Below are 17,938 nucleotides of genomic sequence, written 5' to 3'. Positions count from 1 at the left end.
ATCACTTCTACCAGAATATTGTCCGTAGGCTGCTAAAAAGAAAAATGTGTTAATAATTCTCCATTTTGCTTCTCCTTGTGTTATCTGTGCTCAAGTCCTTCTTGGACAGTCTGTGGTTGATGGGACATTGACTCTGGGGGTTACAGCTCCAATCTGTTTTGAAAAAGAAAAGCTTAAACCAGAGCTATTAGTTGAGCATAGTATGGCTTGTCTAAGTCTGTTTCCTGATTTCTTGCTGTTTTGGTCTCTGCTAACCTTTTAATCAGGAACGCTCATACCATTCCATTTTTATTGGAATTGAATTTTTATTGTTACTTTCTCTATCATAATGCAGGGTTGCGTGGAGGGGGTCTGCGGGGGAAGCGTAGGCTTGTAGTTATCCCTCTTTGTTGGGGTATGCTTGGTTGGGAAAACCGGGTGTCTGCGTGGGCTTGTCTCCCTTGGGTTTCCCACAGCGTGCACTCCCTTTTCCAGTGCCCTGGTTGGCCGCATACGAAACAGTGTTTCTTTGCATCGTTTAACTTTTTCTTAGCGTCTTTTAATTGTAATGTCAACCGCTGTACTTGAGCTGCCAATATATTCTGCTTATCTTCATCTGTCCTGTGTCTTCCCATGTGGTGTATGTGATGTGAGTGCATTGCCCCGTGTGGAATTGGAAATCTTTCACTCATAGCACCCCTTATTTCTGTAGCATGTGGAGCAAACGCCTCTGAATTGGGTAGAGTCTTCGTCCCTGCAGTATTTTCGATCTGTTTAATTTCCCAAAAACTCAATTGTTTCCCCAATGATGCTCTCCAGTCTCCCAGTGCTAGTTTATGGCCTAATGTGTATTGACAAAACTTAGTCATCCATTTTCCCCCTCCCTCAGTGGGGGGAGGCATTTTATCCAGGATGCAATTCATATCAGTGAACTATATTAATTTCCAAATGAAAATAATCCTGCAATGTCCCCAAATAATTGTTCTTCAATGAAACATTCTTCTGTTAAAAACTAAAAAAGAATAACCGGAAACCAATAGTAAAATTAAAACTTTTCAATCAGGATTAAAGACACTATTACTAGTGATAGATTAAACCAGAAATCTTGAGAATTATTATTATTATATATATATATTTTTTTTTTTACATACAACACCTAACACTCATTTCACCCACACATATAAGGAAGGGGGGGCACAAGCACTCAGCTGGATCACACGCATGTGTGATCTGCCTTATCTTTACACACTTCCAGCAAAACAGCACACAAACTTTTTAACAATAACACAACAACAACAATCCACAAGAAACAAAAAGAGTGAGTTTTCCACTCACTAAACACTTTTTATCGGCTTTTTTACACCGAACGGACCCGGAAATAATCTTTTCTCCCTTTCTAAGCTTAGAAAAACACAAACAGACAAACAAAACTTCAACCATAAGCAGTGTGTGCCTTAAACCACACCTATGCACTTTTAAAATGTGGAAAAGTAACAAAATACAATTTCCACAGAATTTTCACATCAATTAAATCTCTATGATCCACCAAAAGTGAAATGCACGTACTGTGTCCTGTTTCAGAGGAGAGGAAAATCACAGGCATCTCTTAACATCACACCCACTAGGATGAGATAGAGGTTTCCCCAGTTACCTAATGTAGCTGCCCTGATCACAAGATGAAAATCGTTCCTTGAAACAGACAACAGATTGTGGCATTTTGGTGCAAACCTTCAAGTAATAACTTGGAAATTGTCTAAAACAGTAAACATAAAAAAAAAGGAATAATACACAACACTGCTTGGTTGAAGATTAAACAAATATTGCTGTACAACAAGGAGACAGCATACAAAAAAGTTCACAGTCACTCTGATCTTATCAAGCACATACTGCCTCTGAGTAACACACTTCAGCCAGGGGGTTTGAACGACACCTTCGTTCCGAGCAACACACCCCTTAGTACTTACAGTACTAGACACTGAATTTGAGTTACACCAAAACAAATGATACTATAACAAGAATGTTTTAACTTGTGTCATAAAAATCAGCTAGAGATCCCTTTATCCTCTCGCAAATTTCACACACAAGATGTTATTAATAATATAATAATCATATAAAGAAAAAAAATGTATATAACGCGTGTGTATAGTATACTTAGTGTGCACATTTAATATATAACTGCAGCTACTCTCTAGGCCTACGTTTAAACTAGTCTGTCAATACCACACAGGAGATTACATGAGCAGGGATCCCACCAACTAAAAAAGATTTTATATTTCACTGCATAATACAAATCCTATTTCGTCAGTTTAAACACATATCACATTCATTCTCATACAACTGAAAATGATACATAGAGAGCGTCGATTTTATGAGAAATAAATACCCAACGGACTTTAAACCCACTCTCTTTTAATTTATTGCGTGTATGTCCAGCTTTCGTCAGGATTTAACCTCACGGGTGTTCAAACCCACACGCTTTGCCAACTTTAGAATTTATGGAACTTAAAGTAAGTCCAAGGGCCTCTAACCCAACCTTAGAATTTATGGAACTTAAAGTAAGTCCAAGGGCCTCTAACCCAACCTTAGAATTTATGGAACTTAAAGTAAGTCCAAGGGCCTCTAACCCAACCTTAGAATTTATGGAACTTAAAGTAAGTCCAAGGGCCTCTAACCCAACCTTAGAATTTATGGAACTTAAAGTAAGTCCAAGGGCCTCTAACCCAACCTTAGAATTTATGGAACTTAAAGTAAGTCCAAGGGCCTCTAACCCAACCTTAGAATTTATGGAACTTAAAGTAAGTCCAAGGGCCTCTAACCCAACCTTAGAATTTATGGAACTTAAAGTAAGTCCAAGGGCCTCTAACCCAACCTTAGAATTTATGGAACTTAAAGTAAGTCCAAGGGCCTCTAACCCAACCTTAGAATTTATGGAACTTAAAGTAAGTCCAAGGGCCTCTAACCCAACCTTAGAATTTATGGAACTTAAAGTAAGTCCAAGGGCCTCTAACCCAACCTTAGAATTTATGGAACTTAAAGTAAGTCCAAGGGCCTCTAACCCAAATTTAGAATTTATGGAACTTAAGAATCCATGGGCCTCAAACCCCTTAAAAATATTTTATGCTTTATACATTTACTTTTACTAAGACACTTGCAGTATAATGACAACACTAAATTTGGTATATCCAATTGCAGAACTTCGAAAAAAACAGGCGCCTGCTTACCTTGTATTTGTGGCCACTTGTTGTCACTAAAACGTGAGTTGTCTGCTGTTTTTCCAATTCTTTTCCGTGCTCCGTCATCTCTCCCTTTTCATCACAGTCAAGGGTCACCAATTGTTGCGGTCTGAGCTATTCTACTTGCTAAATCTTTCTCTATGTGTGAGCTCAGTCCACGTGTTCGTTTTGATGAAAAAATAGGAGAAGAATATTCGGTCTCAACACGCTATTTATTTAACAGTAAATGTATAAAGCATATACAGAATTCCGGGTCAATTTACTCTCCCTGACGTCAACAGCATCTCTGTCAGCGTTCGTAAATTTCTGACTCCTATCTCTTTCCCTTGACCTTCTTAAATAGGAAAACAGAATGCAAATTGAATGTGAGTTGCGCCATCTCCCGCTGGGCTGTAGGTCTGGCTTCATCCTTCATCTTCTGACTCCAGGATCTGTGACCTCCCTGTGAAAATCCCTTACAGGTGGTAAGGTGTGATTCCCGTGTTGACCCCTACAGAATCTCCAGAAATTCTGCGGGGGGTCTTTCAAGGGTTTGTTCCCATTGTCCAACAAAAGGTTAAAAGTTACCCATACAAACAATCCATATGTTTTCTGACCCTGTTGTTACCAGCTGATCAACAGATGGAGGCTCAGGACTATGTTAATACAGTCACCCCCTTCCAATCACACCTCCGTTTGACACTGGTTCCCATGCTTTTCATGTATTCCTATCCTTATGACACACATCATGTTTTCACTGTTATACATTGTACCACATTTAACCATTTAAACAAACAATACAGTACTAAATCACATTATCTGATATTTTAGCATTTGACAAGTTATAGCATATATCTACACTGCACAGAAGAAAAGACAGCAGATTGAAATTGAAATGGCCAGACTCAAGGTTGTAAAGGAAGAACTTGAGCTGGAGACTGCATTAGCGGAAAGTAGTGCAAAACTAAAAGTGCTCAAAGAATATGAGAAATCAGAAGATGGTTCGAATAGCCACACATCAGCCAAAAAGCTGCGAGTTGAGAACCGGAAGCGAGAAGGAACCATCTTTTCACTTCTTCAAGCAGACAACGCAAACTTTCACACACCACCACAAATGCTGCAATCCGTGGTTCAACATGACTTGAATTATAACACACAAACCAGCAGAGGTGACGAAATACTGAAAGTCATGCAAAATCAAAATGTAATTACTGAGCTCCTTGTAAAACAACAGAAGCAATCTCAGCTACCAATGAAGGATATTCCTGTCTTCAAGGGCGATGCACTGCAATACAAGTCCTTCATCAGAGTGTTCGAACATTCAATAGAACAAAAGACGGACAATGATCAAGACAAATTGTATTTTTTGGAACAGTTTACAGTAGGTGAACCCCAAGAATTAGTTCGCAGCTGTACACATGCCACCCAGCAAAGGCTACTATGAGGCAAAGCGACTGCTTCAGAAGCACTATGGGGATGAACTACAGATTGCCAGCGCGTACATTGAAAAGGCACTGAAGTGGCCGCAGATCAAGTCCGATGATGGGACAGCATTGAATGCTTACGCAATGTTCTTGGTTGGATGTCGCAACACTATGGAAGACATAGACTTTCTAGAAGAGATGGACAACCCTACCAACCTACGGACGGTGGTGTCTAAACTACCCTACAAAATGAAAGAACGTTGGCGTGTTGAAGCATACGATATCAAAGAGCGAAGAGGCAGAAGAGCAAAGTTTGCCGATTTAGTGCGCTACATAGACCGTCAAGCTAAAATAATGATAGACCCTCTCTTTGGTAATATACCAGACAGCCGCCCAAGCACAACTGGGAAAACTGAATACAAAGAAAGGCTTCCTGCAAAGAGAGAGGTCCGTGGAAGCAGCTTCGCAACCAATGTTTCAACTTAAAAACAACAGCCTTCAGGAACATGTGTGAAATCAGCGAACCCAAGCAAAACTGGGACCGCCTTTGAGAAGCCATGTTTGTACTGCCAGCAGTCTCACACCCTAGCTTCATGCAACAAAATCAAAATACAGCCACACAAGGATCGCATGGAGTTCTTGAAGTCGAAAGGCTTATGTTTTGGATGCTTAACCTATGACCATCTCAGCAAGTTCTGCAAAAGAAGAATTGAATGCACAAATTGTGCGTTAAGGCATCCAGACATTCTACATATAGTAAAAAAGGAAAGTTCTGTCTTTCCTGAGAAGAATGATGGTGCTCACGGAAACAAAGACGGTTCTGTATCATCTGAGAAGGATTATGGAGCTCACGGAGATGAAGTGTCATGTGCTCAAGTTTCTGTCACGCAAGAATCCTGTAGCCTTACGGGGGCCGGAGAACCTGAATGTGTGCTGTCAATTGTACCGGTGAAGATTAAGTCAAAAAAGAGCGACAAATATGTGGAAACGTTTGCCTTTATGGACCCGGGAAGTACAGCAACATTCTGCACGGGAGACTTGCAAAAGAAATTGAACATTAAAGGGAAACCAACAAAAATACTTCTCAGCACAATGGTTCAAAATGAACCTGGAGAACAGAAAGTCATGAACAGTTATGTGATATCGGACCTGGAAGTGTGTGGACTGGAAGACACCAAGTATATGGACTTGCCCAAGGTGTACACACACAGCAACATACCTGTTCATACCGACAACGTACCTAAACAATCAGATATTGAGGAGTGGCCTTATCTCAAAGAGGTACACTTGCCAGAATTGAAAGCAGATGTAGGCCTACTCATCGGAGCAAACTGTCCAAAAGCTATGGAGCCGTGGCATATCATCAACAGCAGAGACGGAGGCCCTTATGCCGTGAAAACTGCCATTGGCTGGATCGTCAATGGGCCCATGAGAAAGGAATTGGATGACACAGAGAACAAGCCACCTCAGTGTTCAGTGAACAGGATCTCTGTGATGGAAATTGAGAAGCTGCTGGTTCAACAATACAATACTGACTTCTCAGAGTGCAACTACAATGAAAAAGAAGAGTTGTCACAAGAAGACAAACTGTTCATGCAGTCTGTGCAGAAAACAACCACTCTGGTGAACGGACATTACAGCATTGGATTACCACTCAGAAACAGGAAGCTCCAAATGCCTAATAACCGTTGTGTGGCAGAACAGCGCATAGTCAGTTTGCTCAGAAAATTCAAGAAGAATCCTGTGTTCTTTGAAGAGTACAAAGACTTCATGGATACCATCATTGGCAAAGGCTACGCTGTCCAAGTTCCAGCACATCAGCTTAACCGTGATGACAAGAAGGTGTTCTACATACCGCACCATGGGGTGTATCATCCCAAGAAAAGAAAGCTACGAGTGGTCTTCGACTGCACAGCCTCGTTTCAGGGCCGGTCTCTGAATGGAGAGTTACTTCAGGGACCCGACTTGACCAACACGCTGGTTGGTGTCCTCTTAAGATTTCGGGAGGAGCCAATAGCCATGATGGCAGACATCGAGTCGATGTTTTATCAAGTCAACGTCCCAGAAGATAACGTGGATCTCCTCCGCTTTCTTTGGTGGCCTGATGGCAAATTGGATGAGCCCTTGGAAGAATTTAGGATGACAGTGCACCTCTTCGGTGCCACCTCATCACCAAGTGTCGCTTCATATGCGCTGAGAAGAACCGCAGAGGACCACAAAGCCACTGCATCCCCAGAAGCTGTGCAAACAGTCTTACGTAGCTTCTATGTAGATGACTGTCTGACAAGCTTAGCTACAGAAAATGATGCAGTGACCTTGGCTAGTGACCTTCGCACTTTGTGTGCTAGTGGAGGCTTCACTTTAACAAAATGGATGAGTCACAGCAGGAAGGTGTTAATGTCCATCCCAGAAGTACACCGAGCCAGTGAAGCAAAAGACCTGGATTAAAGCCATGATGCTCTACCAGTTGAGAGGGCTCTTGGCATACAGTGGGATACAGAAACAGACACTTTCACCTATAGCATGAAGCTTCAAGACAGGCCGATTACAAGAAGGGGCATTTTATCCATTGTCAACTCAATCTACGACCCCCTCGGTTTCCTGGCCTCGGTCGTCTTGCCTGCTAAACTTCTGTTGAAAGAGCTTTGTAAAGAGCAACATGGCTGGGATGACAACATTGATGAAAAACATGCTGAAGAGTGGAAAAGTTGGAAAGAAGATGTTACTCACCTTTCCAACTTCCATGTTAACAGATGTTTGAAACCTTCAGACTTCGGAGGCACTGCCACAGCCCGTCTACATCATTTCTCTGATGCCTCAGAGTATGCATATGGCACTGTGTCCTATCTACTACTAGAAAATAAGCAAGGCAAGAAACATTGTTCTTTCCTGATGGGGAAAGCAAGGGTGACTCCACTCAAGCAGGTCACAATCCCCCGACTTGAGTTGACGGCAGCAGTCACTGCAGTGAAGATAGACAAGATGTTACGTCAAGAACTTAAAGTTCCATTGCAACAATCTGTCTTCTGGACCGACAGCACAACCGTGCTCAGGTACATTGACAATGACACTGCTCGATTCAAAACTTTTGTTGCAAATAGAGTCACATTGATCCGAGAAGCCACCAAACCTTCTCAATGGAGCTACATTGGAACAGCAGAAAATCCTGCAGATCAAGCTAGCAGGGGCCTGAAGGCCAAGAGTTTGATACAGGGAGGAACATGGATTAATGGACCAGACTTCTTGACGAACAATGAACGTGATTGGCCGAAACAACCTGTGGAAAGGAAAGAAAACCTTCAAGACGATCCGGAGGTCAAAAACACAGTTACAGTCAACATTGTCAAAGTCGAAGATAACATTGAACCAATGAACAAGTTGTTCAACTATTACTCAGACTGGCATAAACTAAAAAGGTCAGTCGCCTGGATTTTAAAGGCAAAGAGAACGTTGTGGCAGCTCAAGGATGAAAGAAAAGAGTTCTCAAGAACAATCAGTCAAACTGAAAAGGACCCAGAAAGGCAAAAGTTAAAACTAGAGCAGCACATGGAAAAATACAAAATGACAACAGAACGGAAATCACTTACCTTGGACGATTTGGACACTGCAGAGTCAGAGATAATTCAGTTCAGTCAAAGACAACACTTCGGAGAAGAAATCAAAGCTCTGAAAAAGGGCAAACAAATCAGTTGCAACAGTCGGCTGTTAAAACTAGATCCGATTCTCCAAGATGGCACCTTGAGAGTTGGCGGAAGACTCAACATGTTGGCCATGCCAGAAAGCATCAAACATCCAGTCATACTCTCTAAGGACAGTAGAGTCAACACACTAATCTTGAGAGACATACACCAAAGAGCAGGACATTCTGGACGGAGTTATGTCTTGGCACACTTAAGAAGCAAGTATTGGATTCCACAAGCCAATTCTGCCATCCGAAAGTTAATCAACAAGTGCACAGTGTGCCGCAGGGCAAGTGGAAGGGTCGGCGAGCAAAAGATGGCGAACCTACCTAAAGATCGCCTCACGCCCAACAAACCTCCTTTTACGAACACCGGCGTTGATTACTTCGGGCCATTTGATGTTAAGCGGGGCAGGAGTACAGTCAAGAGATATGGCGTGTTGTTCACCTGCCTCATCCTCAGAGCCGTGCACATCGAAGTTGCAGACAGCCTGGACACAGACTCCTGCATCAATGCAATTCTGCGTTTTGTATGCAGAAGAGGTCAAGTCACTATCATGCGTTCTGACAACGGCACAAACTTTGTGGGCGCTGAAAGGGAGATGAGAGAAGCCATAAAATGCCTGGATAATGACAAGATAGAAAAAGCTTTGCAACCAAAGGGGATAAAGTGGATATTTAACAGTCCAGCTGCTTCTCATCAGGGTGGGATTTGGGAAAGACAGATTCGTACAGTTAGAAGAATCTTCAATTCCCTGTTGAAAGAGCAAGCTGTGAATGACGATTGTCTTCAGACAATAATGTGTGAGGTTGAGAGCATCATTAACGGCAGGCCGCTCACAAGTGTCTCGGATGACATGAATGACATCGAGCCTCTAACGCCCAATCACTTATTGCTGCTGAAGTCTCAACCCAGTATGCCTCCAGGCATCTTCAGCAAAGACGACACATACACAAGAAAACGATGGAAGCAAGTCCAATATCTTGCAGACTTATTCTGGACTAGATGGACGCGTGAGTACCTTCTGTTCCTTCAAGAACGCCAGAAATGGTCAAGGCCAAGGAGGAACTTTGTAGCTGGAGATGTTGTCTTACTGGTGGACAGTTCTTCCCCCCGCAATTCCTGGCTCATGGGAAGAGTAGTTGAGACGTTGCCGGACTCCAGCGGATTGGTGCGAAGAGTGAGGATAAAAACCAAGACCAGCATCTTAGAAAGACCTGTTAACAAACTATGCTTGTTGGAAGAAGCAGTGTCAGAAGAGAAGATTTGAGAAAAGGAAGAATCAAAAGAACATCAGTTTCAGTGGGACAGTTCATGGACATTTTAAGTCTAGTATTTTGAGTCTTAATGTTTAAGTTTGTAATTGTTTAGTCCTCCTGCCTAACCAATTAGGGGCCGGGTAATGTAAGGGCCAATAAGTTAATAATTGAATGGTAATAATTTCGTTAAAAACAGTTAAAAATTGGTAATGATAGTTTCATCATAATTCATACAAGATTTAAAATATCTTAGTTTAAAATGTATAATTTAGTAACGTGTACATGATAAAAATGTTCTGTGTCTTTAAATTCTTTGCTATGATGTCACTGTGCAGTTGTACCTGTGACCGAATGTAACAATTTTCAGTTTGGAGTCAGATAATGGTGGAAGCAACACAGTCTTTTGACCGTGCATCAGACATTGTAATTTACTTTCAAGTTTTCAAGTAAACATTATAAAGCCAAAGGAAAGTTGTCATGTCTCATCGTTCGCGTAACAAAACAGTGTTGGTGGACTGACTTCAACAAGTGGTACAACAAAGCTTAGTGAGAACGGAGTACCACTACATATGGTTTATAAATAAAATATAAAGTAGTCTGACAGGAAAAAGGGACACCTAGCTGGGTCTACTGGCGATCATCCAAGTAGTTTTTTATCCATGACTTTGCAACCCCTCTAATACCATATCTTTCAAATTTTTTCAATAATAATGTGTGGTCAAGGGTATCAAAAGCCTTCTTTAGGTCAATAAATAATCCAACTGTATATTCTTTATTATCAGTGTTTGTAGAAATTTTGTCAATGAGTTCCATAACTGCCATTGTAGTTGACCGATTTGATCTAAAGCCATATTGTTGGTCACTCAAAATGTGTTGTTTTTCTATGAAATCCTCCAGTCTGCATGAAAAGAGTGTTTCAAGTATTTTGGAGAACTGAGGAAGCAGTGAGATTGGCCGGTAATTGCAGAAGTCATGCTTATTACCAGTTTTGAAGATGGGAATAACCTTAGCCGTTTTCATTTTATTAGGAAATATGCCTGTTTGTAGTGATTGGTTGCACATATGAGTAAGTGGTTTGGCTGTAAATAAAATGGTACTTTTTATTAAGCTCATATCAATATCATTAAGATCGGTTGACTTTTTGTTTTTGAATTTGTTTACTATATCAATCAATTCATTTTCTTCCACTTTTGTTAAAAATATAGTATTACGGTTGACATCAATAATTTTTTCACTGACATCTTTTTTAATTATCGGGTCAGCAATATGTTTGGCCAAGTTATGGCCAACATTTATAAAATAATCGTTGAATCCATTAGCAATGTCCTTGGATGTACTTATATTTTGTTGATTATTTTTATCAATAAAATAATTTGGACAATCAGACTTATTTTTACTTTTATTAATTATGTTGTTTAATACTTTCCATGTCCCTTGTGTGTTGCTTTTATGTAATTCCAACAGTTTATTATAATAATCCTTCTTATTTGATCTCATAATTGTAATTAATTTATTTTTATATTTTTTATATTTATTTTCTGCTTCCTTGGTTCTACATTTCAAAAAATTGTTTATACAGTACATTTTTCTTTTTACAGGCATTGTCTAAACCTTTGGTGATCCACGGCTTCTCTTCATATTTAAATTTTTTTTGTCGTTGCAGAGGACAATGTTTGTCATACAATAACATAAAGATAGAAATAAATGCATCATATGCCTTGTTTGGATCATGATGTGAATACACCTGGTTCCAATTTTGTTTGGATAAATCCCTTTTAAGGGCCCCCAGAGTTTCAGTAGATCTATAACGAATCCATCTGGTGCTACCGGTTTGCATTTTTGTCCGGGTTGCATTCTGTACAATTGTGAAAACAGGAAGATGATCCGTGATTTCATTCACAAGTATCCCACTTACAACTTTACTGCCGATGTCGTTGGTAAAAATATTATCTATCAATGTGGCACTGTGTGTGGTTATTCTTGTAGGTTTAAGGATGGTAGGAAATAAACCTAAACAGTACATTGAATCCAAAAAATCTCTGGTCTTTCTGTGCTCATTTGTATTCAACAAATCTATATTAAAGTCCCCACAAACAAATATCTTCTTTTTCTCCACGTTCTCATCATATATATCTCCCATTTTATCATTGAATGTGTCAGGGCAGGACCCCGGTGTTCTATATGCACAGCTTATAATTATACTCTTATTTCTAACAATGTTAATTTCTACTGTAACTATTTCCATAATATTTTCTACACTTGTTGACATAGATTCAACTTTTTTACATTTGAGAGCATTATTCACATACAGCGCAACCCCGCCCCCATTTTTATTTATTCTATTGGTAGTGAATAATTCATAGTCCTCTAACTCGACATCGGCCTCCTTCTCATACATCAGCCATGATTCAGATACTGCGATGACACTGAACCTGTTAAATTGTTTCAAATAATCCTTGATTTTTCCAAAGTTCCTGTGTAAGCTTCTAGCGTTAAAATGAATCAGTGAAAGCTTTCCATTCATTGATATGTTACTTTTGAACTGCTCGTCTGTAAAATACTTACAATAGCTGTTGGTACCATTGAACAAGTTGTTCTCTGGATCAATATTGCTCTCATGTTCATATAATTTGTGTTCAGAGAAGGTGAATGTTTTCAGGTTCAGCTCTTCATTGTTCATTGCTACATAATTATAATCAACACTTTGCAATCCCGTGTTTTCAATCTCGGCGGAGCTGCTGATCCCTGCTGTAAACTGGATGCTGAAGAAGTAGATGAAACATCAGTCTCGATGACCAAAGATGAAGGACCTATAGGGAAATTAAATTAATATTTTTGGACAAAATTATTAATCTCAGAATATTCTGCAGTACACTGAGCAATTATAAAGGCTGTTTTGTTGTTAATTTACCAGGTACAGCTGAGGTTGCAGAAGACACAGAAGGGACAGTGGGCACAGAGGATGTAGCAAAGGATACAGATGGACCTGAGATGAAAAACATGTCACTTTTCATATGATTATATCTTATATTATTACATCTTAATGAGATAATTTGACTAGTAATTAAATATATATAGTAACAGTTTTTCGATCACCTGATTCATCAGCCTTGGCTGCTCCTGAGGAGGTGGATTGCTCCTGGGCTGAGTCAGTGCCTCCTCCAAAATACTTTAACAGTGCTCCTGGGGAAGTTTCATATAACGTATGAGCATAATAGGGAGTTGATGTAAAAGGAATATTTTTATTTACTCACATAAATTACTGTGCTATGCAGCAAACAATTGCAAACATACCTCAAACTATAAGTTAACTAAGTTAATTCATTAATGCAAAACCATATTGCTAGCAAACGTCACTGGGTTTGTAATTAACGTTAGTTATTAAACATTTGCTATCAAACGTTATCAAAAACGTCGTTTTGATGCCAAAAATCGACCCAGAATAAAACTGAGAATCAACTTATTCAAAGTATTACACAAACACAAAAACGTTAGCTAGCTAATTTGCTATTATAGGCTAACGTAGTTGGAACAAAATATCAACAATAATTAGGGACTTTCCTAATTTAAGGAAACTTTTCAAACTCTCCTTGACACCAAATGTTACATTACCAAGACATACCTTTATCTTGTTGTTTTCCTCCTCTTCCTTCTTCTTTTTTCTGGTCCTGAAGGGTAGATCCTTTTTTGCAACATTATTCACCTGCTCCTAGCTCCTGGATGCTCAGTGCGCACTGCACACGTTACTAGCGCAGCTCTGACATTTCGAGCAGAGAGGCAGTAGGAAGTAGTTTCCTACTGCCTCTCTGTTAACATAATATTGTTGTTGTTTTTTTGTACAAAAATGCACATTTGATAATATATGAATCAACACCACTCACACATGGAAATAAAACAATAATTACTTATTTCTTTCTTAAGTCAATTGCTCTGCTCTTGGGGCCCCCTAGTGGTCACGGGGCCCTAAGCGGCTGCTTAGTTCGCTTATGCCTTGGGCCGGCCCTGCTGGTGCGCACTCTTGTTCGTTCACTCCAGATTCCGGGATAATGTAAGTCTCATTCGCGGTCGTCCGTTATCTATTTTTGTAAAATGCTGCCACACTGCCGATGTCTTTGACATGGTAGAGGAGGACTGACGGTAAATTAAACACTCACAATTAAATAAATATTCAGCAAACCACCAGACCAAGGCCTTCTAGTACTTTCTTCAATCTGTCTCCAGTGGGTTGGGAAAACCAGGGGGGTGTTCTGAAGACAGACTATTACCTGTGAAACAGGGGGTGCTGAAAACACCCCCATTAGCAATTGGTGCTTTCCACCTGATGAAATTAACGCGGCAAAAAATCGACCAATCAGAATTTTGGTCGAGCCAGAACATATCGACCAATAAATCGACCAGTCGACTGGGAGATTACAGCCCTACAGGTGACACTTGGTAGGGGGCGGGGTTTCAGCGAACTCAGCGGGCACTCCCACAGCGTTTGTGTAGCCAAGTCAAAATTTCTTATTATGTTTTGTTTATTTATTTTCCCTAAAATCTTTCTTTTGTGTTGTGAACTTCCCCAAAATTATTTTTTCCCCTGTAAAAGAAAAGAAAAAGAAAAAAAGAAAGGTTCCTACATTGATTTTCAATTGTATGCCGTCCCCTGGGGTGTTGTTTTGGCGTTGCACCACCTAGCGTCATAGAGCTGTGTGTGCTCGGAGCTGGTGAGTCACTTTATGAAGCGCTCTCTCCATTGTCTTGTTTATTTATTTATTTTCTCGTTCAAAACCACAATATGTTGATATATGCTGTGATATAACATGCTAATGAAACTTTTAGTCAAGCCTCCATTGATTAATAACTTGTAAATTGAATCTTAAACTGAGTTATTCATGCAGAGTTGGTTAACTTAGCCTTATGCTAGCTGAACCGGGTTTTCCTCTGTTTCTCTCTTTTTCATGCTGATGTCATGAGGTTGTGCTCTGCATGCTATGGCTGTGTAATAACTGTATTATTAGGGCCCGAGCGGCGACTGCAAGTTGCCTGGCGAAAGCCCTATTGAAATTGTAATGTCTATTAGGGCCCGAGCGGCGACTACAAGTCGCCTGGCGAAAGCCCTATTGAAATTGTAATGTTTATTATTAGGGCCAGAGCGGCGACTGCAAGTCGCCTGGCGAAAGCCCTATTGAAATTGTAATGTTTATTAGGGCCCGAGCGGCGACTGCAAGTCGCCTGGCGAAAGCCCTATTGAAATTGTAATGTTTATTATTATTATTAGGGCCCAAGCACTACAGTGCGAAGGCCCTATTGTAATCGTAGAGATTATTAGGGCCCAAGCACTACAGTGCGAAGGCCCTATTGTAATCGTAGTGTTTATTAGGGCCCGAGCGGCGACTGCAAGTCGCCTGGCGAAAGCCCTATTGAAATTGTAATGTTTATTATTATTATTATTATTCTTCCGACATTTCGTGCCCCAATTTCGCCCCTTTCCCAAATGCGAAAATGCTTATACTTTTGCACGGACGTCCGGCCTCATCCGAAATTCGATATTTTTGGGTGGTCGCACATGGTCGACGCAGAATGGCGGAATAGCGCCCCCTACAAAGTCCAAAAATGCCCATAGGGAATTTTGCTAACTTTGTCCTATGCTCACAAAATTCTGTACACATATGTATTATACCCACATATGCAAAAAAGCTTCTTGACCTCATGACCTCAACCCAACAGGAAGTCGGCCATTTTGGTTTTGATTTTTCCCGCCTTAAATTAACTCCTCCCACAGCGTTCGCCCGATCAAGTTCAAATTAGGTACACAACATCTCCAGACCTAGCTGAGCTTAAGTTGTGCTCTGCGCATCCGTAGGTCAAAGGGCGTGTCTGCCAGGGCTCAACTAACTTTGGCATGCTCGCCATGTACATACGAGTGGCTCTCACGCCCACATACTTCATCCAATCAGCTTCAAACTTGCTGGACATGATGATGGCTCCGCCCTGAACGTCCCGATATATTAACTTCCCACGTAACTCATAGCGCCCCCCGGTGGTACCAGGAAGTGAACTTAAATTCATGAAAAATACATAGTTGACCCCATCAACTTCATTCCACTTCTAAAACATGCAGAACCAGTTGGTGAAGCTACATTATGAACACTGTGAAGCTACGAGTAATGGCGTCCCTGTGGGGGCGTGGCTACCATCAATTCCTCGCTATGAAAATACGTTTGGCTTTTTGATGGCTTTATTGAACACGTATCATCATGAAAATTGATACACAGGTCCAGGGTGGAGACCTCTTCCATCTGATAGGGGTGTCGCTCATGTCGCCCCCTAGTGGAAACAGGAAGTGCCATTTTTTGCATCAACATTGTCCGATTTCCACGAAACTTCACATGTGTGATGAGGGACTGACCCTGAACACACCTGCATGCATCCCATTACTGCCCCCTGGTGGATGAACCATCAACTGCTCATAACTCCCTCATGCTTTGTCCCATTTCCACGAAACTTCACATGTGTGATGAGGGACTGACCCTGAACACACCTGCACGCATCCCATTACTGCCCCCTGGTGGATGAACCATCAAATGCTCATAACTCCCTCTTGCTTTGTCCGATTCACTCCAAACTTCACATGAGTGACGAGGGGCCGCCCCTGAACGCACCACACCACATGTGCTGACTGCCCCCTGGTGGATGAACCATCAACCTCTCATAACTCCTTCATGCTTTGTCCAATTCACTTCAAACTTCACATGACTGATGAGTGGCCAGCCTGAACACACCAGACCACACCAGACCATATGTGTAACTACCTGTGACTGCCCCCTACTGGATGAACGAAACATTGCATTTTTGGCCTCCTTCCAGGTTTTTTCTCACTTTCTGCTTCACGCCACAGCCCCGCCATGCCTCAGGCCCCGCGGTGGCATGGGTGAGTGAGGGCCCGCCATCGCCGCTTGCGGCTTTAATTTCATATGTGACGTGACGTTTTATTGTGGTTATGTGAATTTTAATTTACTTTTTTTTCCCTGTAGAGTGGTGGAGAGTTGCAGTGTGGCTCTGTGTGTGTGATGCCTGTTTTTTTCTTTATTCTGAAGGTATGCTATTTGTCTAATTCAGTTCATTTTTTGATATTTTTGCACTTTAAAAAATGAGCTAATGTGGGTGAATTATTTAATTCTTTTAGACTGTGGAACATGTGGGAAATCATTTCATTACACTTTGAGTCCTGATTTTACGTATGTTTGATTTTGTTTTACATGGTGCATTGTATTTTCACATTAATTTTAATACAGTATGAGTTATGCTGCATATTTTGTGTAATATACAAAGTTAGAGCTATGTGTGCTCGGAGCTGAGTGGTGGAGAGTTGCAGTGTGGCTCTGTGTGTGTGACGCCTGTTTTTTTTCTTTATTCTGAATAATAAACTCCCATAGATGCTCAACCCCAGTGTGCGTCTCACTTCCTAACTACATAACACAACGCAGAAAAGCATCGGCTACATTTGGGAGAAGAGAAAGAGGTTGATTTTTACACAACTTTGAAGCCTAATTTCATATATTTGGCGATTTTTTTAATCATTCAAATTTGGCAGGGTGGTTAACAACACACTTTTCTGTGGTTTGTCAAACTCAGAACACATATTTATTCTTACTTTACACGGACTTTAATATAACCCTTAACATACCCTAACTTTAAACCAAACCTTCACCCGAAAATCAATTATGTAACGATAGATTAAGGGGACTTGCTTATGTCCGGGTGAGTGAGTCCCTACATTTAACAGAGTTATGTCCCCACAACATTAGGAATACATTGACCACACACACACACACACACACACACACACACACACACACACACACAGTTCCCACAAAATCTCCACAGCAGTTTAGCTTTGAATTATCCGCCTGACAGGTTGAATTCCTCCACATTTCATCCGGTTGTTCAATCAGGAAAACGATGAAACGGAAATAAAGCTCCCCTGGGAGAGCACAGAACACCCATACCGTCAGAAATGCATATACCGCAGGTATATGTGTGGAGAGAAAACAAAACATCATTACAAATGAGGAACGAGGCTGTGACTGAAGCTGCAGGAGTTTGAGGAGCTGTCCAGATGCTGAAAGATCACTTGACAGCCTTTCAATTAGTAACAAAAGCTGAAGGCTGTGGGGGAACTGATGTTTTTTTTCTTCTTACACTGGGCGACAATAAACCATTCATCCGTTTCAATCGACGTGAAGGTGCAGCTTGAACATTTTGGACATTTTATTTAGTCATTAATTGAAGGCGATATTTTACTTCTTTAGGGTTCTTAAACCGAAAAAGCTAGACATTTGCACTTTAAACAACCGGCACAATTTCATACACACACCTTTCACCTATTAATTTGTTAAAAC

The sequence above is a fragment of the Scomber scombrus genome, chromosome 10 (assembly GCF_963691925.1).
Source record: "Scomber scombrus chromosome 10, fScoSco1.1, whole genome shotgun sequence".
NCBI lineage: Eukaryota > Metazoa > Chordata > Actinopteri > Scombriformes > Scombridae > Scomber > Scomber scombrus.
Note: the sequence above shows the minus strand (reverse complement) of the source record.